Below are 25,830 nucleotides of genomic sequence, written 5' to 3' on the forward strand. Positions count from 1 at the left end.
ATCGTTTTCTCGTTTCTCGTTTATCTTAGAGAGAACGTTTGCTTTCTTAGCATTGAGTTTCAATTTGAGTTTTTCATTTAGTTCTTTAAATGTTTCTGCTAATTCGTGAACATAATCAGTTTGTAGTTGATTTATGTTTTTATCAAAGTTTAGTTGACAGTTTAAATTGCCTTTTAGTATTTGAAACGGTGTATATTCATGTGTAGAGTGAATACTGTTGTTGTAGTTCAATATTGCAATATCAACTAGTTCTTGAATTGTCTTTGATCGATAGTTTTGTCTAAGTACCACAAGACTTTCTTTGAGTGTCGAGTGGAAACGTTCGATTGGCGAATTAGAGTTTGGTTTGTAGGGGGTGGTAAAGTGTAATTCTATTTGGTACATTTTACATAGATCTTGAACTAGATTACTCTTGAACGTTTGAGCATTGTCCGTTGTGATTTTACAAGGGACTCCGTGATGAGAAAACAGTTTTATTAAACTTTGGCATATCTCTATTGATGTTTCATTTATAGAATATGCTGTGGCAAATTTTGAGAAATTGTCTATAATTGCCAGGAATTTCTGTCCGGATATTGAATAGGTATCCATATATAGATGTTGAAAGGGTTTGTTTCCTGTTGGTGTTGGTTTGAAGATTACTTTGTATGGATGTCGATCGTACTTCGTTTTCTGACATGTTTGACAGGTGTTCACATAATTGATTACGTCTCTTTCTAGACTAGGCCAATAGTAAATTTGTTTGATATTTTTAATGTTTTCCGTCATTCCTCGGTGTGACGTTTTGCTGGTGTGGTATCTTTTGATTATATTCTTTTGATCTTCGGGATCGGTGACGTCTTCTAGCAGAGTATTTGAAATGAAGAGTTTGTAACAGCTATTAATAAATGTTTGTTGGAAAGTTCGTATTATTAAAGGATCTAATTCTTTATCGGGAAAATACATGCCATATGTATCAGGGGGTAGATAATCTCTAATGAGCTCTTGTATTTCCTGAGTTATCGGGTTGTCATTGATGAATAGAATTATTCTCTTTTTGAATTCAAATAACCTTTTTGAGCTTGTCTAAGGTTTATCTGCTTTGGTCCATCTGACTATCAGTTGATTCTTGAAAGTAAAATTGGTTCTTCATTTGACGTGTGAATCGTTACTGTGTCTAAATTATTGTCTTCTGGCGGATTTGTTTTCTATGAAGCTGATGAAGTTTCTGTGAAAACGTCTGGGATGTTTTTCTGTGATTTGAGAATGTCAGGTGGTTTTCTTTGTATATCTGATACGATTTTCGGTTTTGGGTTTAGCTTTTTTTGGTGAATTAAACAGTCTTTCTTGAGATTCGAAGAAGTGTTTTACGTTGTCTATCCATGCGTATGGATCTCTTTCTTTGTTATCTTAATTGCAAACAGCTGACATGTATGTCAAGGGTGGTTTTATTGTTTCCATTGGGTGAATTTCTCTTGGAGGTCTTGATAATGCATCTGCATTTGCATTTTGGGTTCCTTTCTTGTAACGGATCGTATATTCGTATTCTTGAAGTTTCAGTCTCCATCGGACTAATTTGGAATTTGGTTCCTTGATTAAAAATAGCGATTGTAATGGTTTCTGATCTGTTGCAATGCTGAATTTTCTGCCAAATAAGTACGGTCTAAAGTACTTTGTTGCCCATACAATTGCTAACAGTTCTTTTTCAATTGTTGAGTAATTGCATTTAGCTGGATTGAGTGTTCGCCTGGCGTATGCAACTGGAAGGTCGTTTTCTATTGTTCCTTGTGAGAGAATTGCGCCTATGGCATAATTTGATGCATCCGTTGTTAGAATGAATGGTTTTGCGAAGTCCGGGTATTGTAGAATGGGTTCGTTCATTAAAATATTTTTGCAGAGATTGAATGCGTAAACAAGTGGTTTGTTGTGAATTATCTTAGTGTTTTTCTTAACACAATGAGTTAATGGATTCGTTATCTTTGCAAAGTTCTTGATAAAAAAAAAGATTTGATTTCTTTTGGAGTGTTGGAAATTTTTAAATTTTTGATGGTTTCAATTTTTCTTGGATTCGGTTTAATTCTTTCGGGCGTTATAACATGTCCTAGGAATTCAACTGTTTTTCGCATGAATTCCGATTTATTTGGTTGTATCTTCATGTTGAAAGAAATTCGTCTTTCAAAAACTAGTTTTAAGGAAGTTAAGTGTTCCTGTAGACTGGTTGAGTAGATGATAATATCGTCCATGTAGACAAGACAATTTTTTCCTTGAAGTCCTCTGAGTACATTATCCATTGTTCTTTGGAATGTGGATGGTGCGTTCTTTAGTCCCAATGGCATTCTTGTAAATTCATAATGTCCATTTTCTACGTTAGAGGCGGTTTTGGAGATAATTTTTGGATCCATTTTGATTTGATGAAATCCGTTGGCGAGGTATTGACAACGTCCTAATTTATCAAGTATATCTGATATGTTTGGTAATGGATATCTATCGTCAACTCTTTTTTCATTTAGTTTTCTATAGTCGATTACCAATCTCCATTTTTGTAGCTGTGATGCGTCTAGCTTTTTCGGAACTATCCAGACCGGTGAACTCAAGGGTGAATTGGAAGGTCGAATGATGTTCGATTGCAACATTGCAGAAATTTATCTATTTACTTCATTTTTATGCACATACGGGTATCTATAACTTTTCGTGTGGACTGGAATTTCGTCGGAGGTGTTGATGACATGTTTTACATCATTTGTAAATGTTAGAGGGTCTCCTGGTTTATGAAGAATTTCTTTGTAGTTTTCGATCAGTTGGAATAACTGTGTTCTTTCTTCTGAATTTAAGTGATCATGTCTAATTAATTGATTTAAATTGACGTGACAACTTGAACTTTTTGTGTTATTGAAGAATTTTCTTGTTGGCAAATGTTCATTGCTTTCGAAATCGTATATTTCGTAGTTGTTTAATTCGATGGACCCTGGACAAAGGGTGTTATCATTTATATCGCATTCAATTAGAACATTTCGATTAGAATGATTAGTGACGGCAACCATATAACTGTTGTTAGTTATGGTTACTAGAGTTTCTTGAATTTCTAGACTTTTGTATCTGTAATGCGGAATTATCCAGGTAATGTTGTTTGACAAATTTGTTTTTTTGATGCTTCTTGGTGGAAACTCAATTTTGTATTTATCAAAATTATTTCTGTAGTAAAAAGGGATTTCAAGATATTGATTGCCTAGTACTTGATTGGTTAAATGAATATATAGGTTTAATTTGCATAGATCTTTTATGCCTAAAATGCCGTCAAAGTATTCATGAAAGGGAAAGAGTATGAACTCAATGGGTTCAGATATTCCGCAGCATAGGAATATGGGAATTGTTGCTTTATTCGTAGCTTTCTTAGAACCGGCACAAGCTTGAAGGGTGCTTATGTGAGGCTTTATTGAATTTGGGAAAAGAGATTCAGCGAATGATGGTCTGAGAAGAGATGCGTGTGAACCAGTATCGATTAGAAGGCGAATGTTGTAATTAGGAATTTTGATGTACGGTAACTGGTTTGTTTGAAGACTATTCAAATTTATCCAGGGTTTTGATTTTGTGGTTCCGAGGCTCTTTTTCGAAAATTTTCTACAATATCGATTAGATCTTCTTCAGGGGAAAATTCAGGGAGGTAACTGTTGTTTTCCCATTCAGGGTATTCTTGCTCTTCATATTGATCATTTGTGATTCATCTTGGTATTGGAAAAAATCAGAGTTTTCATTATATTTGTCTTCGAGATATCTTATTTCTCAAAATGAGAACTTTGGCTTTCCGGTTGTTTGGAAATGATTAAATGGTCTTTGTGGATTCGAGTYCCTATAGAATTGAGTATCATTTCGATGGGTTGGAATTGTACTTACTCCAGACATTGGTTGTGGGAATTGTTGTTTTGGAAATTGTGGTTTAAATTGATTGGGTTGGAAAGGGTTGTTTTGCTTTGTTTGAAAAGATTGATTTGACCTTGTTCGAAACTGATTCTGAAAAGATTGATTTGGTTTCACTTGGAAAGGTTGTGATGGTCGTGTTTGAAAAGGTTGATTTTGTTGAAATGCGGATTTGAATTGGAAGATGCTTGGCTTTTGAAAATTAGTTGGACAATGTGCTGTGTTGGTTGAAAGTTTGAAAAGGGGTTTGTTTTGATTTTGAACAAAACTGTTTTTGAAACTGTTCTGACTCATTAAAGTTTAATAGTTTGTAATGATGCCAGTTGCTTGATTTAGGTTTTGAGGATTCTGTACAATTAGTAACGTTCTTAATTCAGATGAAATGTTGGCTAAATGATTTCGAGTAGCTGTCAATTCATTTTCGGCAAGTAATATGTTACGTGCTTCTAAGTTTGGAACTTCTGCACAGATCTTAGTATTAATTTGGGTGACTAAGGCTTTGAGTTTATGAATGTATTCTTGAGTTGATTCACTTTTTCGAGACAAGAATATTAATTGTTGTTGTAAATTTGACCTGGTAGGCGGGTAGCTGAATTTTTGGCGAAGGGCAATTTTAATTTCTTCCCATGTTAACAGATCTGGTCTGGTTAACAGAAAATCTTTGGCTTGTCCTAAAATTTTTGACTTTATTGCAAGCAGAACATATTATTGTTGGGATTGATCGCTTGAAAAATATCTGTTGTAAAAGATATCAATTTGATTGAGAAAAGACTCGAGGCGAGATGGAGTACCATCGAAGGTTTTCAAAAGTGAGACTGTAGACCTCAAAGCGTCGGCCATTTTAATTGTATGTCTATTTGAAATGGGTTCAAATAGACTTGAAATGTTTTCAGAAATATCTGGCAACGATTGCGCTTGATCTAGGTCACTGCTTGAAGCGTTACTAGCGTTGCTAGCGATTGATAACCTACGTTTTGGATATGTAATATCCCCTAATATTACTTTTTTGAACCTTTTCATTCAATTAAAAAATTCAATGCAAAAAAATTCAATTCAAAAAATGCAATTCAATTCAATGTTGTTTGTTTCAAAAAATTATTTTTAATTAACAGGCTGTACGATTATAGGATGAATCGCTTACGATTTTTCCAATCTTGCTCCTGTATCGAACGATGACGCTGCGGGAAAATGAACTGTCCGAGTGCGACTTCGAACGTAGTGGACACTAGCGTTAAGCCAATATGTCCTTACTAGCTACTTCGTTGTTGGATAACCAAAAGGCGATGCGTTGCTAGGAGTCTAAGTAGAGGGGGAAGTTGTAGCTCGGTTGTTGAGGGATCCTTCCTGAACTGTTGAGACAGACATCCTGGTCACTGGTTTCACTTGTTTCACACAGAACTTCACGGCACGATCGAATTCTCAAAAACTTTTTTCAGAGATCGTATCCACACAAAAAGATTTTCACTGTGGATCGACTTTTCGACACAAACTTGGAAACTGTAACCGCACTGGAAGAAATCGTACCGACTGCGCCAATTTTGTTTCTGGACCAAAAAACTTTAAAAAAGTTTTTAAAAAACGTTTATTTTTACAGACCAAAAATAGATTCTTTCAACAGCGAACTAACTACCTGAACTGCTAACTTAAGACTAATTTCCTCATGCCGAATGCGCAGCTTATATAGTAATTAAATGCTGCATCGACAGTTATTGATTAAAATACACAGTGGTTGGTCTGCGTAAGTGGTCATATAACTGGGGTTACCCATGCCGTAATTATTTATTGACCTCACCTCCAAATCCGCGTACTGAGGCAGAGCAGTTATACAATCAGTCACACATAAGAACGCGAAACAAAATCGATTGCTGCTTTCGAATTTTGAAGCGGCGCTTTCCAGTATTGGCATATGGTTGCCGATTAAAACTTCAAAATTCGTTAAGCGTAATTGTTGCTGTGACTGTATTGCATAATTTAGCACGGGACATGAATGAATCAGTGCCAGACGCAGAGGAGGAACGGGACATTCAGGATTTAAGCGACTTGATTGCAAATGGGAACATATCCAATGTGCCACCAAATGGCAATGCTGTTGGTCCTGCTACAAGTGGCATGCAGTTCCGATCATAATTAGTCACGGAGTACTTTGCTACATTACGCGACTATACCACAATAGGTAAATTTGGTATTGGTGGCGAATATTGCACTGCATATACAGCTGTTAAATGTAAAAATTATATTTAAATTATTAACTAACACAACAATTATTAATTAACATAAACATTAATTTAATGTAGGAAGGTATGTTTGTAATAAAAATTTGAAGTATATAAGAACAAGTGTAAAACAGCTGATATTTGAAAAGTGGTCCAAATTAGGCAACCATCCCATATCAACAACACCAATCCAATTTTTTTTTTATTCCGATTTTTTTTAACTCGGCTTCCTTGGGAGCAATGTCTAACTGTAAAAACTTAGTTTTAGAGCATGCACTTCTTCTTCTCCCTCTCCCTGACGGTCTGTCGCTTTTATTTCTGACGTCAGAATTTTAATTTTCAAGTCAGCCACTTGTTCATATTTTGCGGCCAGCTGGGTGGTGTTAAGTGCCCTCACAGCACCAGGTCTTCTCCTCTTACACCAACTGCCATTTTCCTCGGAAAGCTTGTCGCTTCGAAGTACCTTCAGCAGCTGTGTTCTCAAATCCGCTGCAGAAAGTTTGCCCAAGCCAATTTGTTTCACCTGAATAAAATGGATCAATAATATCATGTTTGATTTTTACTAGATTGATTTTAGTATTTTGCTATGACAAAAAAAATAGAGTAACCGTGTCGATAGCACTACAAAAATAAGTAGATAGCGGGAAATGTACGTACAGGACCTCCTTCTGTTGGAATATTCGCATTCGAAGAAGGAAGAAGAAGAAGAAGCCTGTTAGGACCTGTGTTTTCAAGTTTTGGCATTAACGCTAGTGGTCTGCTTCGCCGTTGGTGTTGCTCTTCAGGACCTAGATTTAAGTTTTCGCGTTAAGTTAACGCTAATAGTTGGTGTTGCTCGTTAGGACCTGGTTGCTTTTTAGAATGTCGCGAAGTACTCTTGGTCTTATTTCTCTGAACCATGGCACTACTCACTGATTGCCTGATCGCGCATTCCTCGCACGTAGTTGGAACCCATTCCTTCAGAATGTTGTTCCATTTAGCGCCGGCTTAATTAACATCGCGTGGTGCCTCCCACAATATTAACACTGCCCTTTTATGCATTATTTCCTTCCTATTTTATTATTGAACTCTATTTAAATTCCATGATGTAATGTGGTTCCCATCTGCGGCACGCATAGCAATTCAGAATATGTTAGCTATGTAATAATGATTTTTTGTAGCATTTTAGGTTCTGTAAGTTTGATGCCACAATCTGGCTAATCGTCGAAAAACTTCATCTGGAAGTTTTCCTCCTGTTGAAGGAGGAGGGGAGTTTGTAACGGTTAAAAATGGAATTTAGCCAATGGTTCACCTATCTGCTAACCCGTTGTTCAAATGTATGTAGTAATAAGTTGTAATTGTAGCTCTTGTTGTCAACCGATTTTCATTTGTAATTTGGACTTAGTAAGCCCGTTTGTAAGATTAGGTTAGTAATATTTTGGGAATTATTTGAATTTTGATGTTTGGATATTTGTGTCTCTCTCCCAAACATCACCAGTATTTATCATGGTTTTGTCTGGAAAAGTGGTGGCTGCCCCACCTTCACGGACCACCGTTATTGATGGGAAGGGACGAGCTGTGGACCCAACAGGGTCACCGAGCGAAGGGCAATCAAGTACCAGAGATTGCCGAAGATAGTCGATCACCGTCACCTTCACCACTGAGTCCGCCATATTCTGCTGTGTGGTAGATCTTGCCCGCTACTTGAACCTCCGTTTGGGGACATCAGCCGCCTCCTGGTTCCCGACTGGGGATAATCACTCACTGAAATTGTGAACTGGATAGCCAGGAACGGTGTGGATAAAATCTGGACCTAGCACGTAGGCATTAACAGCACGTAGGGGCGACTTTATAGACTGGCCGATGTTTGGGGCGAGTTTCGCTATTGGTTGTGTATTATCAATTTGTATTTTTTTGGAAATTTTAATTTGATTAAGCAATTAACGTAGCGCATAGATCAAACGGTTAGCAGACGGTAGTTTGTGGTCGTCAAACCACGTTTTCTTGTTCTTTATTAAGCTCCCCATTTTCCTTTTTTTTATATCATTATTCAAGTCAGTTTATGTACTATCACAGTAAAAGAATTGAGTAGGTATTTCGGCAGCATTCCATCCCTGAGTGTTCTAACTTTGCTGCGAAAGCGAGTGGCGCTCAAACGAACTCACGCTTTGGGCTTTGCACACGACCGCCCGAAATACCCGCTCAAGGGAAACCCCTTTTTTTCTCTCCCTCTCTATTAAATTGTCATTTAAATCATTGCCATAATTAAATAGTTTTTATTAAAAGTTGATTTTATTCTTTCGTTCTGTCCGAAATTTGTTGTGCTGCAATGTTCTGTAATGATTTTCAACTGTTTTTGAGTTCATAACCAATATTTATTGAACTTTGGCCACCCCGTTTTTGCATCTTACTTGAAATTTAGAGAAACATGTTAAATACAAAAGTTGTAGATACTAACGTCTAGTTTATTCTAAGATAATAGCAATCGATACAGGGTGTCTCAAATTCAAGTGGCACACCAAACTTAGCTTTTTTTAAATGGAATGCCGTACTTTTATTGCATAATCGAACTATTCGCACAATTCTAAGCCTTCCCGATATAAATGTTCTATAATAAATTTCAACTGTTTTTGAGTTAATAACCTATATTGATTTAACTTTGGCCACCCCGTTTTTGCATCTAATTTGAAATTTAGAGAAAAATGTTAAATACAAAAGTTGTAGATACTAACGTCTAGATTATTTTGAGATAAACCTATTGACACAGGGTGTCTCAAATTCAAGTGGCAGACTAAACTTATATATTCATCTATATTCTCACCATATTCAAACTATTCGCACAATTCTAAGTCTACTCGATATAAATGTTCTATAATGATTTTCAACTGTTTTTGAGTTAATAACCAATATTAAGTCTTGCGATAGCTTTACTGCGAATAAGACGTGCTCGGTAGAAATCCGGACATTCCACTCTAATTCCAATCGAAAAAGTTGTTTTGTCGATCGAAAAATTTAAAGCGCATTTCGGACAATATACAGTGCTTCATAGCTAGTAAGTATCGATCCTGGGAGTTCGCGGGAGTCCGAATCGGACCACGCCTCCCAGGAAGGTTACTTCCTGAGACCAAAATCAAAGAAAAGAGGTCGGACATCAAAATCTAACCCTAAATCACCGCCAACACCTACTTCTTTGTCCCAAAAAACAGCAACTGACAGGGCTGAAATTTCCATGGCATAAATGAATCAGCAAATAACCATTATTTTCACCCACTTCAAAAGCAGACGTAACAACAAAAACAACAACATTTCAACCACAACGTCAACGATGCAACTTCCAACACACCTTCGTAGTATTTGCACCAATGCACCAAACACAACATCTAGGATTCAATTGGCCCTAGAATGGGAGAAAGTGAGGGAGGAATACAAGCATGTCATCATCAAGAGGGAGAATGACTTTCTAATAAAACCAATGAAGTACTTCAGCTGCTAATCGAAAGGAGGCTGCTATCCTCTTACAAGATCAACCTAAATAATATAACCAGAGCTCCTAAAGCCATCGTCAGTGACGATGACATCGACTAGATGGACAGGCAAAATCTCCAACTCTGGGTGTGGTTGTAGTGCCTGGGGCCGGATGGAGCGGCGGTTCGCTCGAAGCCCTGTGTCTCCTCTGGGACTGCGTGGGGCCGCTCTTTGACAGCACCGCGAGGCGCGTTCCAATGTTAGGAAATAGGTTATATAGGTTAAGGTGACATATAGGTTAAGATATGTGTTAAGGTTATGCAGGTTAAGAGCTGTCAGAATCTCATCTCATTCCGGAAACTGGTGGTTTGGTTGGGAGTGGTGCAAACATGGCTCTATAGCTTCAATATCATATATATATCAGAGACAGAATGTTCGCGCAGCGACTTCAAAAACAATAATTTAACGTGATATGTGGCAAACGCGTTATCTCACGTCAAAGAGACAGGCTCATCATAGGGGACTTAAGCACATACGAGAGGCTTACCATTGAACGCTCCGTCCATTTCTACGGACGTATATTTAAAGTAACCGAGAGCAAACCCCCAGCACCCATTCCCGCACCTTGTGGCCGGTGTGGCTTATACGACCACCGCAGAGAAGACTACAAACAAACATTAAAATGCGGAAGATGCCAGGAACCCCATCCAACTGTGTCCTGCAAGTTGCCCCTTCCAATCAAATGTGCAGCCTGTAATTCTGAAGACCATGCGGCATGAAGCCTGCGATGCCCGAAGATACCGACTGCTCCAATCGAGGGTAAGTAGAGTTCAGTCAGCCAGCACAATCCACGACCATCTAATCAACAAATAGAAACATCAGTTAAACAAAACCTCCAAAACCAACAGGGAGGAACTACTGAAAAAAAATGCGAAAGCAATTTGCGGATGATTTCAACATTGAGACCTCGGTGGTCTTCTTTGGCAGCCACATACATATTTTGATGATGGACATGTTACCCCCAACAGAAGTTCCCATACCAAACCCCGAGAGCAACTAAAACAAACAATTACAAATATGGATACTTCAACATGAAACTATTGGCAGTATATCTACAGGCATGGAAATATCATTAATCATGCCAGGGGCTTTCTCCTAAAACCAAAACCTAAAGTTTTAAGAGCAAATCCTCCTTCCCTCAACCACCCTTTGAACGACTGCATATATTTTACGATACCCTACCTAAATGATCTGATACACATATTTCTGACATACATGCACCCACACTCCCACTTAGAACAAACCATACTGACCAAAACAAGCCTCTTTAAATATTCAATAATTATAGAAAACTTTGATTTGAAAAAAACAAAACGAAACAGCTTTCGAAAAACACTAAGGCTAATAACACGAATAAGACACCCCCAAAACCCCCTGCACAAGCCATCCAACCAACCACATACCAACATGATACCAACGCACAACCATGACCAAAATTTCGGAAAGACTAATACACTTACAGACAAAATCAACAAACAACCCCAACAACTGGACCATACTGACTCCCCTTTGCCTAACAAGACAGGCAAAACATTCCCGTTTTCGTACCACAACAGATACTTGATAATTTGAAAACGTTTGATTTCACAGCTTAAAATGTAAATGCAAATTTGTAACTTTGTAAATTGTCTATCTAATGACGTATTAATATGTAGGTACTTCCATTTGAAAAACAGCAGTTATATTGCGTTAAAAAGTTTTAGATTGAAGCCCACATTGTTAATACCCTGTATAATGTATTGATATTTTGGTTCAATAGAATTCTTAACGGATTTGTGGTGATTGAAAAGACGTATTTTTGTATCTCTATCTGTTTTTGTGCTTCTGCAATTAATTTTTAGAATCATGTTTTTAACCAAAATTTTGCTTAAATTGCGATAATCTGCCAACGTCGCAAGTAAAAAAAAACAATTTACGGTGCATGTGCAGCGTGTTAAGCTGCATTCCGTGAGGGAATAAAAAATGGGTAGTTCTATTTAAAAAATACACTTTGATCTTGCCTCGCTTTTCTGAGACACTCTGTGTCATATAAGATATTTTTAAAATGTGCGCAATTTCTGCGTCAACAACTTTTATATATAACTATTTTTCGAGTTCAACACCATCGTTCTAAGTTCAACACCATCGGAAATAATAGACTATATCGCACTGAAAAACCACCCTGTATATTTAATGCTCCTTCGAAAATCTAGTTATGTTATGCGACTAGCTCCAAATATAATTTCATTATCAAGAAGTTTACATTACTTATTTTTTGCTTTACGCTGTTTGAAACATGAATCGCAAAAAGGTCGTCTGTCCGAAATGTCTCATTGGCTTAACGACGCAAAAGAGACGTCAATACAGTCTTTTTGAGGACATTAAATTATCTTGGTGAGAAATAACGACCACATTTTCACGTAATAAGAATAAATCTACAAAATGACACAAGAAAGAAACAGCTGATCTTCACATGATAATGTCAAGCAATATGAATTTATTTGATTAAAATTAGATTAACCTAAACAAATACTACTAATGCAATAATACCAATTTAAATACACATATCTAAGACTATTTACTATTATGTTTAAACGTCAGTTCCAACTTTCCTTCTGATATGCTTTTGAAACTTGTCCTAATCCTTTTTTTTTATTAATGAACTCTCTAACTGATAAAACCCGTAAATCTTATTTCAAATATATTTTGCATTTGATCTTTTGCTCAATGTATATCGACACAGTCATTCAATATAACGCTACATCCTAGTCTGGTTGTACTTAGATTTCCATGATTAATTTGGAACTAGCATCATAGCGTGTATTATTATTAACCTTCAAGAACTTGTTTATGAACTACAACTATGCAGGCTCCTCGCATTCTTGAATTAATTTAATTTAAAATTCAATCATTTTGAAGTAGAATTTGCAGATTATTATAATCTGAAGGTCCGTCACATCCCAAATATTTCCCTTGTCAATTAAGCATGATGGTAAGTTTTATTAGTTCCAGTTACTCATAAAATGTATGAATTCTTGTTATAAGGACCACCAATGGAAATTAAAAATTATCTGGCGGCCTGTTATCATTCAAGCTTATGGAGGGTAATTCTAATCGATTATAATTGATAATTAAATTGCCCGTCTGTTCGGGCACTTTAAAAAATATTTTGGTGAAAGCGTCAAGGACCCAGGCAGTTTTCATGTGTTTTATTTTTAAAGGGGGTATTTAGGGTGTGTTTAACATTCGTTTGATGCAAGTCTGCAACACTAGTGATAGTACTTTCTCCAGACATTGGTTGAGAATATGTTTGCTTATTCTGATTGGGGTTTTGGTTACATTGTTGGTTTTGGGTCCAAATTGATTTTTAATTTTGTTTTGAGTGAAAGATATTTGAATGGTTGGATTTTGAAAACGTTTATTTAAGAAATTGTTTTGAACTTGAGGTTCGAAATTTGTTTTTGTTTGATTTTGAAGAAAGAGGATTGGAAGAAGGAAGAAAAAGGATTTCATAATTTGTAATGATGTCATTTGCTGAATTTAGATTTTGCGGATTTTCAACGATTAAGAGAGTTGCTAACTCGGTTGAAATGTTTGCCAACAAATTACTTACTTGAGTGCATATTTTCGCATTTTTACTTATTATTAGTATAATTAGTAAACAAAATAATTCTTACATTTAGGAATGTTTTCCGGGCTTTGAAGCCGTGGTCTATGGGAATTTCTTCCTGACGTTTCGTCCACAGCTGCGGTGGACATTATCAAAGGCGATGAGGCAGTGGGCGAAGTGATCTGACTAAGACTGATTTAACTGCTTGATTCCCCGTCGTATGTATGCTCCTCCTCAGCTGCACGGAACTCTGTAGACTCCTGGTGCTGATAAAGGATCCCGTTTGTTCTTGGCCGATCTCAAAGTCTGTTGGATGGTTCGAGTGGGTTTAATAATGGTTTTTACTTGGTTTTTCTCTAGAATCTTGCCGATCCTGTCCGTGACTCCATGTATGTACGGGAGGCAAGCCCAACTCTTACGCTTATCATGCGTCTCTGTTGTCTCCGAGCGATCTTCACTATTATGGAAGAAGTTAAGAATTGCTCTATTGAAATCTTTCTTACTGTATCCATTCCAACCCAAGGCCCTTTCCAGGTGTCTCCATTCTCTCCCTAACTCGGCTGGTTCGCAGATTCTTCTGGCTCTTTCGGTGAGAGTTTTGATGACTCCTCTTTTCTGACTGGGATGATGGTTTGAACCACTGTGCAGGTACCGGTCGGTATGTGTCGGTTTTCTGTACACCGTGTGGGCCAGCTTTACGTTGGCTTTTCTGGTCACCAAAACATCCAAAAAAGGCAGTCGCCCATCCTTCTCCACTTCCATAGTGAATTGAATTTTAGGGTTTATTGAGTTGAGGTGCCTCAGAAAGTCTTCAATTTCAATCAGACCATGGCCCCAAACAGCAAAAGTGTCATCAACATAGCGAAACCAACACTTCGGTTTCCTCACGGCTGTGTTCAGAGCGTTCTTCTCAAATTTTTCCATAAAATAGTTGGCTGTCACTGGACTAAGAGGGCTGTCCATTGCTACTCGATCCGTCTGCTCAAAGAATTCCCTGTTCCACTGAAAGTAGGTTGTGGTTAGACAGTGTTCGAATAGTTCGGCGATGTCTGGTGGAAATTCTCTCGCAACCTGATTGGTACCATTGTGAACAATGAAACCACATCAAAACTCACAAGGATTTCCCCGGGCGACAACGACAACGAGTGCAACCTTTGAACAAAATGGGATGAGTCCTTTATAAAGCTGTCCGTTTTTCCAATTTTTGGCTGTAATATTTTAGCTAGATATTTTGCAATATTGTAGGTCGGACTTCCAATGGCGCTCACAATGGGTCTCAGTGGTACATCCGGTTTATGGATCCTTCTAATTTTTTTAGCTTTCCCAACTCCTCGGATAGAAATGTCATATCCTTAATTAATTTGTTCGTTGTTCTTAGTATCCGTGCTGTCGGATCCCGTGTCAACTTCTTGTACGTTAGTCGGAAAGCACGGGAGATCACTTCGCCCACTCGCCTTTGATAATGTCCACCGCAGCTGTGGACGAAACGTCAGGAAGAAATTCCCATAGTCCACGGCTTCGAAGCCCGGAAAACATTCCTAAATGTGACTTAACCGGCCGTGAAAGTCTTCATAGTCTGATAAAACGCCTCTACGGGGAGGATACATCCAGACTGATTCGACAACTGGAAAACCTGCGTAAGAAGAAAGCGCAGCTCCTGTGTTCACGTTGAAGATACGCTTTAATCGTTAAGCGATACTTTAATCGTTAAGCGACCATTATAGGCTGCAGATTTTCAGCTTTTAAATATAACGACACTTAGCAAAAAACATAAAATTCCTGCTTACTCTGCTGCATCTGAATAAAAAACGATTTCTTCATGTTCATGTACCCCAGAATCAAAAAACAAAAATCAGTGAAATAGCGGCAGTAGATGCCAAAATAATTTAATGCAAATAATTATAAATTGCGCGCAGCGGGCGCATACTTTTCCCCTCAGCCAGCAGTGTCCCTTACCGCTCGGCGGCTTTTGGGAGCTCGGCCGTTTTCAGTCATATTCAAGACTCTGTTTCACCCACTTAACCAAAGCTGATAGGAAAATCGGAATAAACGCTTTGTTTTCACTCCTATCGAGTTTCCAGATGCGTATCTTAAATTCTAGTCGGACAGTCTCAGCAGCCAGCAACCGTCGGCAAAAAAAATGCTAACACAAAATGTAAATCGAAAATGTATGAACACTAATAATCGGATCGAGCACAGCTTTTGGACACAAAAAGTGTATATAAATAGCTACATTGCGTATAATTTGAGCTCTCAATTTGAGTTTTGAGTTTTTTAAGAAAACGTAAAGTTTTCCGGTTTTCCAAATTTTCGCCGATTGTAATGATCCTGTCAGGTGGATCGACATCTCATTCTCTTCCTAATTCCATCCTCTACAATTCAGCTATTTACACCATTAAGACTGCTTAATTCGTGTCGATTTTACAAGAAAGAAACTACAAAAAAAGGATTTTTTTTGTTGAAAATTGTGGTTGAACGGTTAGACTTATGTACCTTAAATATATTTAGAATTTGTAGCGGAATTGAACAATGCAATCAGATAAAAGGCCTTCTATTTAAAATATCGAAGTTGATACCTACTTCCGATTTGACCGCAAGTGTGGCCATCTTGAAAACATTTTAGATCGCTTGCCCCCAACGACTTTGAGACACAGTCGAATTTTCAAAAATCTCCTAATTGTAGTTTGCCAGATACCGATCCCGGCGGTTCCCGGTGGGACACTTTGTATTCTTTTTAAAATATAGGTGTGAATACGTTGATTTATTATTTCCTCACAAGTTGACAACCCCCAGATCGTTTATTTCAAAAAAATAGTGAGAGTGAGCAACACAAAACTTGTTTAATTTTGCTAAGATTTTTTAATTCTGAATTAAAAATAAAAATATGAAACACGGAAATCTCGAAATTTGACATAAACTGTTTTTTATGAAACACCTTATATATTGTTTGACATGCCAATAAAATTTTTTTTGTGATTTTAGAAATATATGTTTTTACTATATTTGTATTTGCCATTTTTCCTATATTATATTTTAAACATTATAAACAGCAACAAATCAAAGTTTCCTTGAAATTTTACTTACATATTCTTTATACTCCATAACGTTCGCCCGGTAGCACTTTTACATGAAAATGTTGATATCTGGATTGGACGAGCAGGTCCTATCCAATGACCTCCAAATAGCCCCTCCTAACGCCTCCTGATTTTTTTCTCTGGGGTTATTTAAATAATGTTGTGTATGAGACTCTAGTAAGACGCCCCAAAATAGTGGATGCAATTAACGATATACTTATTGATCATTACCAATATAATTAAAACCATATAGAGAGAATTGAAGTAGATTATAGAGCATGTCTAGCGTTAAACGTAGGTCCTATACAAAATCAGTAATTTTAATGATTTTGTTTTTCTTTATTTATTTTCAACTTTATGGTTAATGTTTTATTTCTATAGTTTTTGTTTCGTTTCAGGCTACTTTAATTTCTTGCTATTTAAAATTTTTAAAAGATAATACAGATAAAACGGCTAATTCAAATATAGGCAATACAAATATTTCTGAAATGAAGAAAAAAATCCAATTGGCCTGCCTAAAAACATATAGGGTGTTTCATGAAAAAATACTTTCATAAATAAATATTTGACATTTTCGTGTTTTATACTTTCATTTTAAATTCAGATTGAAAAAAATTGGGTAAAATTAAACAACTTTTTTGTTGGATTGAATGCAGTTCAAATTGAACAGATGTAAGATCTTGCGATTGTACAGGGGCATTTTAAAAAAAAATTAATTAAATGCGATAAAAAACCTGCCACTTTTTGCAGAGAAACCATGATCATAAAAATTCAGCTTAGCCGTTTTTCCACTTTCACCCCATTGCATTTCAGTCTAGGAAAATGACAGTTAGGCACAAAGTAACTAAAATCCTGTTTTTAATCCTTAAAAAAGAATTTTCGTCGACCTAACGAACGTCAGAGTATGCATATATAGAGTGTTTGAGTATATAATGCAAAAAATATCGTCGAGTAAAGATGGTAATTGATCATAAAACATACATGTAAAATACTTCGGATCCGAAGCTTGCTGCATTCGAATCTTGCATGTTATTAAAATGCTGTGCATTTTGAGAAAATTGATATTTGTGATAAAAATCAACATTCCCAATAAAGTTTTCGGTCAAAAATCTAAAATTTTCATGCGGGTTACTTGAACTCAATGCATTATTTGACTTAACAAGCTCCTCAAAATAATCCAAATTTCAAATGAAAATCGATTTAAAATTTATTACAATTATAACTTATAACTACACACATTGGAGAACAACGTGTTAGCGGTTACAATCTATGTGAAATGGTGTAGTTTAAACCGACCCACACTTCTATTTTGCTTGAAGTCCTACTTCTTACATCCTTTAAATCTGTATAGACACATGCCTTTTCTATTTGTTCATATTTTTGCTGCTTTCAATAAACTTTCCGTATTTCTTTCATTGCGATTAAGAACAAAGTTCAAGAACTGAGTTAACTATTTCGATATGGCAAGGCCGTTTTAAAATAACTAAATTTTACTAACACGCTTATTTTACAAAAGAAGCTCTACATGTGTATTGTATGAAAGATAAAAATGAAGTCACTAGTAATTAGCGCAAATGTGCTTTTGTTCCATGTAAACGCAATGTCAGCATTTGGCTGGTTCAGCGGAACGCGTACAGGACCGCCACATAACTAATGTGTCAACTCGTAATTTACATTCCGAAATGTTTTCAGGTTTCAATTTTTCGCTTTCAACAACCGGTTTTTGCTACGTAATAGGTGCATATATAAAGATTTCTTCTCCGAAATTCAGACAATTGATTTTTCGGCTCCGTAAACAAATCGACGGCAATGAAAACTGTAATTTTACTAATTGGCTTTGCTCTGTTTGTGACAATAATAGAAGCGGCAACAAGAATGTCTACAGCACCTACCAGACCTTTCTACAGTACGTATAAGACATCTACGTTACCAGGTAATTTGGAATGGCTGCTTTTGAAAGCATTTATTCATTTTCACCGTGTAGTTCTATACGAAAGTTAGCTTTGATAACTGTACATTTGCTGATTATGTTATAATTTTGCAAGGTTTTGAGGTGATGTGGTTCGGGAATGGTATTATGTTATTGTTATTACATAACACGTACAAAATTAGACCTCAAATGAACCAGTTGTGTGAGAAGACACATGAATTGTTGGAAATACTATCAATAAAAAGTTCTTCATTTAAGAAATAAAGCCTGTAATTAATTAATAATATAAAATTGTATTTAAAGGTTAAGGGACGCAAGGAACTTTAAACATTTCGCTTTGTTATATGCGGATTGACCCTCGAAAATAATTCTATCCTGTCCAATTTGTACGGTATAATTTCAGATAACAATACTGTTGGTATGAAGTTAAATCAATATTACACTGTTTTCAATTGAGAACTCAATTCAAAGAAGCTGTTAACCGAGTTTATTACTCTATAATGACAAACGTTACTACTTCACGGAGTACTATCACTCTTCGAGACAATATAATAATGAACCGTACTCAGCTTTGACTACATCTCCCATCCCTTTTGCAATTTCTAAAATTCAAACTATAAATATTTTCGTCATTTATATTATAAGCCTTGAAGAACCTGTTCTTAGTTCAGGTTAAAAAGACAGATTTAAAGCTGCTTTAAAAATCGAATCATATGTTACACTTATGTCAAACATAATTTAATTGCTATAAAGTTGAAAATTCTCGTTTTCGATTTACTACTTTAATATGAACAGGAAGAATAAAGGCCAGATATAGAACTACCCCCAAACCACCTGCACGATCAGCATATACAGGTGAGTAATATTGAATAGCTTCTGTTACTGAGCTTCGCAATTTCAAGTTTTAAACTACTACGTTTTCGTTGCATACAAAAAATCGTTTTTCAAGTCACAACATAGAGGAGAAGACCCGAATATGGGTCGCCCTTTATACAGAGTGATTCTAAATGTTCGTCAATCCTCTGGGGGTGCTGTCTAGGGGTCTTTTGGGAGTACACGAAAAACAGTCAAAAAATACATTGTTATCAATAACTAAGGTATTAGCAAAGAACTAGATCAGAAGGATGGCGACAATGTTTTTCAAGGTCGTCTGCCTTGTTAACATTACATAAATACCTGTTACTTCTTCATTACTACAAACTCTAGTAACCATTGAAACACAAACATGACCGATAACCTTAACCTGAATCCGCCATAAACGCCCAGAATATAATATATGACGATGTTTCTATGTGTCGTGCCTTACATACATTGCAGGAATATTTCCTTCTTCGGCACATGGTGTCTGGGAAAGTGTTAGTTGTTGTGCAGTAACGCAGAACTTAATGCAAGACGCCTGGAAGGCTAAGCTGCTATTCTCTAAAATTCCTCTGTGTCTGAAACCCAAACATCTATTGTCGTTCACCATCTTCCTATCTTCCAATATTTCTAGTTGGTGAAAGTTCTTACGGCTTTGGCTATGTTACGGTGCCATTTCCCCAGAACTAACCGCATATCCGCAAATTCGTGAAAGAAGCTTCATAGTAAGTCACAGTTTGACAAATTATTGTTCTTATTGACAAGGGCTGTCTACCTGTAACACCTGTTAATGACGACAAACAGCATTACCGCTTTGACTTTTCATCCAAAAATGTAGAGCAGTACTTTTAGAATATGAATTTTTTTTGTAATTTGAAGTAAATACGATAATTTTTCATTTCAATTTCTTAAGTATTTCAATAAGCTACTTTGCAAACATATGACCGATTCTAAGTAATACTTGATAACACGGTTAAAATTCGATTTTCAACTGTTAATATCTACTAGAAATTTTTCAAAAAAATTTTGACATTTTGGTAGGGTTAAATTTGACTAAAAATACGATCGATGCAAAACTCAATAATTTTAATAAACGCCTTGCACCGTCCACATCAACATCAATAATAATCCATCTCCCATGGGAACCCCACCAGTTGTTTTCCGCACAGAACCTGAGCCACCTGATCCTTGTTCACAGTCTAATTCATGCCCCATACAATCTCAGGAAGCTTTTCATCCCAAGTCGCCTCGGAATCTGCACTCGTCTCAATTGCATTCAACATTGTCCGATTCTGTCTCTCTACCTGACCATTCGCGTCGCATTTAGCACATGTTTCGCCCTCTTTTCCACCAAATAGCTAGTGAACGCTTTACTAGTAAAAGCCAGACCACAGTCAGAAATCATTCACTTTGGATATCTAAATTTGCCAAACACTCCCCAAAATTTCGCCACCAAGCATTCATCCGCTACATGCTGAATTAATGCAGAAACGAACTCCTGCGCCTAAGGATCCTGAAGCTGCACTGTTAAAAACCAAACCGCCACGCCCATGGCCATCATGCACACATCAACAGGATTTCTACCAAGATCGTCGACATGTCTCATCTTATTGCCAGGTCGATATTCGATCTCCATGTTGAAGTCCTGCAGCGTGTTCCACCAACGTGCAATTCGAGGTATCAAATCCTTTTTCATCTACGTTGATCTGACCGAGGAACCACCGGTAAACACCTTGAAGGGAACACCTATCAGATAAACCCGGAATCTCTTTACCGATTCAACTTTCAAAGTTTCGAATTTAAAAATATGCCACTACTGCTCAGTTACCAGAGTGACTCGACTAAAATAAAACACATGTTGGCATTCACCATCGTCTTGTTTCTGCAGCAAAACACCTGCTGCACCTAGTTTGCAAGTATCCGTATATAACTCTATCGCCCTGCCACTATCATACAACGCTCGTACCGGTCTTTTCCACAACAATGCCTTCAATTGCTCAAATGCAAAATTGCTCTGCTCGGAATCATCCCAATGCTATACAACATCTTTATTGGTTAAAGTTGACAAATATTGCGCAACTAAGGCAAAACTTTTGACACATTTCGGAAAACTGGCCAATCGCCAAACTGCTGCTCATAACATTCACCACCAATATTGCCAGTTTTATCACGCCCGGCATCGATTATATCAATGTCACATGCATTATGAGGGTTAGTTCTTACCTGAGATCTTGGTGGCCCCTTACCAGTGGTACACCTCGGGTCGCCACTTCGCCATCTGTCTCAAATTGACTCTCCCCGACCAGATTATACATACCAGCAACGCCATCGTGGACCACTACCTGGAGTTCTGCCTTTTCGCCAGGTTCCCCGGTGATATTCTGCATGGACATTATCCTCCGCCTACTCGCCTCGTCCAGTTGCAGACTGATGCACTGGATCGGCTGATCCAGGGCTGCCTCGTCGCCAGTCATCGTTGCCGTGCCGATTATAACGCTGAACCAGACGCAAAAACTAACGCCGGTTGCCCTAAAAGAAAATCAAGGCCAGAATGATGGCTCTCAGCATTAAAAGCATTAACTTCCATGGAGACGCCATCTATGAGTATTTTTGCTTCTCCCATGGCCATCCATAAGCTTTCTCCGAACCCTCGCAACACTAGATGAATGTCTTAAATCTTTAATTAACCCAAATATTCAACGGAGAGCCGACACAGAATGTTACGCTCGCTGCCAGTGTCAATGTACTCCTTAATCTTAACGTCATTCTGAGCCACTGCGATTTTTTTGTAGGTATGGGTCGAATTAATCAACCTCACAAATGCCGCTTTTGCATCTTCCGGTGCACTTACCTTTGATTCTTTTCGCCGAGGACAATAATGTACATAATGTCCTATCTGTCCACATAGTCAGCACTGTTTCGCCATGGATTCCTGACAGTCCCTACTCAGGTGGTCCCCAAAATGCTGGTTGTAGCAGCGAATCGACTTCGAAGTGCTCACCCCAGTAGCAGCCACCTTTGCTCCAAGCCTAGCCCTGACTTCACGAGGCATTGTCTGTATGCCACTGGGTCCCGCCTCTGTCACCTCGGCGTACCGCCTTTTCCTGAGTTCGACGCACAATAATTGCGCTTTCCTTTATTGGCAGTATTTAGATAATTCTGAATTGATTTTTTCAATTACACTTTATATGGTAAAGCGTTCATGATTTGTGACTTGAATAATTTTTTTCCTCAAGTCGTTGTTTTTTCCTTTAATGTGGTGGGGATAGTTGAAATATCGAAAAGCAACAAATAGTTGTCGCGTTTATCTAAATCAGCGACATCAAGCATCTTTGACGAGTTTGCTCTAAACTCTGTAGTTGTTGATTCGGCTGCAAGATGTTCTTTTTAAAAACCGGGTCTAGGTTCTTCAAGTGTGTTTAGGGGCATGAAAATAATCTTGTTTTTCTTTGAACATCCCGATTTATGAGACTACATCCGCAAGTCTTCCGCCCATACCATACGCTGATTCAAGTGACTAGATCTTGCAGAAGTTGGTACACAAAATTTAGATGTATTGCAAGATTTCCAAATCCAAAATATAAATTAATAAGCAAACGAAATAACACAAGATACCTTCAAAAAGCTGATTTACACACGATAATGTCAAGCAATCGATATTTTGGATATATTTATTTAAATTAAGCACCACATAGTACATATCAATTCTTTATGTATTTAGTGTCAACACATGTGCAATAATTCCAATTTAGATAAACAATGTGGTTTTATTAAATAATAAGAACTATTTCAGTTTCAAATTTCCTTTCGATATAATTTTTTGAAACGTCTTCATCGTATTAATCGTCATCGATCTTATCTATATAACGGAAACCCTTGTAGATGATGTATTAAATATGTTTTGTTGATGTATTTCGATATAATGGGTGATCCTAGGTTGCTCATATGGGCAGGGCAATGAATATTTTCATTGTTAACCTTGGAAAAGTGATTAATGAACTACAACTGTTTAAGCTCTTCTAGCAATATTGAATTAATTTAGTTCAAGTTTCAATGAAGTACAATAATTTAGAAATGTCATATGCAGATTGTGTTAATCTGAAACTACTGGTCCAGCAAAAATATGTTCGCAGTCAATTAGGTATTGCTCTCAGTAACTACGTACTACTTGCAGTTATTTATGAAATTAATGTACTTAACATGTGACAATCCCCCTAGGTCCAGCATATGCTCCAGGTCTAGCTGGAGACACCCCCTATCTTTCCTGTAATGATGCGACTCAACTACGAAGCCTCAATGGCGAATGCCGACTAATTGCTTAATAGTTCAGGAAAACGCCGAAAATAAGTAAGTTTTGGAGTGTATATAAAAATTGAGTAAAAAATATATCATTTATATCTTAATAATTTCAGATTTATCAGAAGCCATGGGAATTGAATGACAGTAGCTGTAAATTAATATTTATTATTATTGATCCTGTTCGAATTATACAGGGTGATTCAAAATTGGCGGCATTCCTTTTAAGGGGTGATAGATGCTTACTTGAATATTACGATAAAAATATAGAAACATTTTTTTTCAAAAATTTCTAGAAGATATTAACAGTTGAAGATCGAATTTCAACCTTGTTGTTAAGCATTATTTAGAAAATGTTCCATGTTTAATTAGCAGCATATTGGAATACTTAAGCATTCAAAAAGAAAAATTACCATCTTTCCATCAAATAAATTACGAAAATTTTTGATATCAAAAAAGTTCCCTTCTAAAATTTTTTTATGAAATGGCACAGCGGCAATGGATATTTTTTGTCATTAACAGATAGTTACAGGTGGATAGTCCCTTGTCAATAAAAACAATAATTTGTCAAACTGTGACTTACTTTGAATTTCCTTTCACGAATTTGCGGATATGCGATTAGTTTAAGGGAAATAAATCAGTAACATAGCAGAAGCTTAAAGAACTCACTCCAACAAAGAGCGAGGAGAATGGTTCCAGGAAGATAGTGGACGATAATCGATGTTCGGGTTCCAGAGACAGACAGAGGAATAATCGAATATAATCGAATCAGGGCCTTCAAGGGGCACTCAGAGCTCAATAACTAACACTTTCTCAAGCACCAAATAAATACCGAGAAAGGCCTACATTCCTACCACGTTTGCACGATACATAGTACAAGGAGCACACACATTAACAAATGGGGCAGGAGTTAATTAACTGAGTTCGAGAAGCTGCTTGATAAGAGTGGATAATAAGGAGATTACACAGGCACTAGCTTGGTTGGAGTTAACCATTCAAATGTTTGGTGTTGTATGGTTTATTTTCAAACACCAATATTCGAGGTTATGAGAACAGGTTGACATTTCGTCAACAAATCTTGTTAAATTTACCGTTTATCCTTGTCTATCATTTTGTCAGTCTGTATAATTCTATGGTTACCGGAGTTTTAAATAATTACGAAGCAACAGGTATCTGCGCAATGTTAATAAGACAGATTACCTTAAAAAACATTGCTGCCGTATTTCTGATATGGTTTTTTGCAAATTTCTCAGTTTTTAACATCAACTAATTTATTTTACTATTTTCCCTGTATTTCTATAACAGCGCCATACAACACCTCCAGAGGAATGACGCCAATTTTGAATCACCCTATATATATGTTACATATGTTATACAAATATAAATTTAAAAAACAACACTTTATTAATTTCAAGTTTTTCAAAATAAGGGAAGAATAATTACGACTCTTTGTTGGTGCGAAATACTGGCTGACAAAGATCCTGGCTGGGTCAACGGGTCAACATCGTGGGATCACGGATAGATGATTTTTTGCTGAGCTTGCAGATACAATGGATCTTTGTTGCATGCATTGTTGTGGGCACTTATTCACATAAAAGCATGTTTACAGGTGGCCTTGATTGTAGACTTGATATAACAGCTCCCCCTTTTACAAAAAAGTTGGTATCTGAAAACAACTTTTTTCAGCTAACTGTTTATTGAGATTTAATGATGTTTCTTCATCTTCTTCTATATGTTTCCTCAGGTTGATTGAAGGTCTTCTTTTGGGAATAATCTTCTTCCATTGTTTCATGAATGTATTTTTCAGTTGACTGGGTGATGAAGGAGGAAATTTGTGGTTGCATGCGGTGATTCCAATTCCAATCCAAGGAAATGTAGTCCTTCTTCTTCTTCTTCTATATTTGCAGATGATGTACAGGATTACCCCCATGACAATCAGTGTTATTGTCAAGGGGGTGATCCAGTTGAGATGTTTGCTGACGAACGATTGGTTCAGAAGTTTGTTCAATTCATCGGAATATTGGTTCAGCTTACGTTGAGCTATTTTGAGGCCTTCAACATCTAATTTACTGCGTTTAAGTGGTTTTAATACTGGCAGATGTATGTTCTCTGGAATATTGTTGCAACAAGAATAAGGAATGATTACTGGGTGACTGTTGTAGGTAACGTTCTTATGAACATCTATCATCTTATTTGCTTGAACTCTAGTGCTGCCAATAAAAACGTTGCATTCAGGTTGAAGTCCTAAGAGGGTGTTATTGTTGATAATCTTTGATACAATTTCTTTAGAACTGCATTTTACTGTAACAGGTAAAGGGTCTGAAACAGCTATTAACCACTTATTTTGACTGACTTTGATATATTGGCATATATTTTAAAATATATGCCAAGGCTTAAAGTAGCAACAACGCTACACATAGAAACTGATGATGGTGGAAAACACCGAAACGTATTTTAATTGATAAATAGACA

General features: G+C 36.9%; 1 long non-coding RNA gene across 1 annotated transcript; it reads left to right on the forward strand.

Annotated features, from left to right (window-relative positions):
* The first annotated feature begins 18,028 nt into the window (after positions 1-18,028).
* On the forward strand, positions 18,029-23,671 carry LOC109540847. Its single transcript, XR_002172258.2, has 4 exons — positions 18,029-18,207; positions 19,000-19,059; positions 23,281-23,409; positions 23,475-23,671. It is a non-coding gene; the product is annotated as an uncharacterized LOC109540847 (long non-coding RNA).
* The last annotated feature ends 2,159 nt before the right edge of the window (positions 23,672-25,830 follow it).

Source organism: Dendroctonus ponderosae, unplaced genomic scaffold (assembly GCF_020466585.1).
Source record: "Dendroctonus ponderosae isolate FM_Combo_2020 unplaced genomic scaffold, Dpon_F_20191213v2 Dpon_F_20191213_9, whole genome shotgun sequence".
NCBI lineage: Eukaryota > Metazoa > Arthropoda > Insecta > Coleoptera > Curculionidae > Dendroctonus > Dendroctonus ponderosae.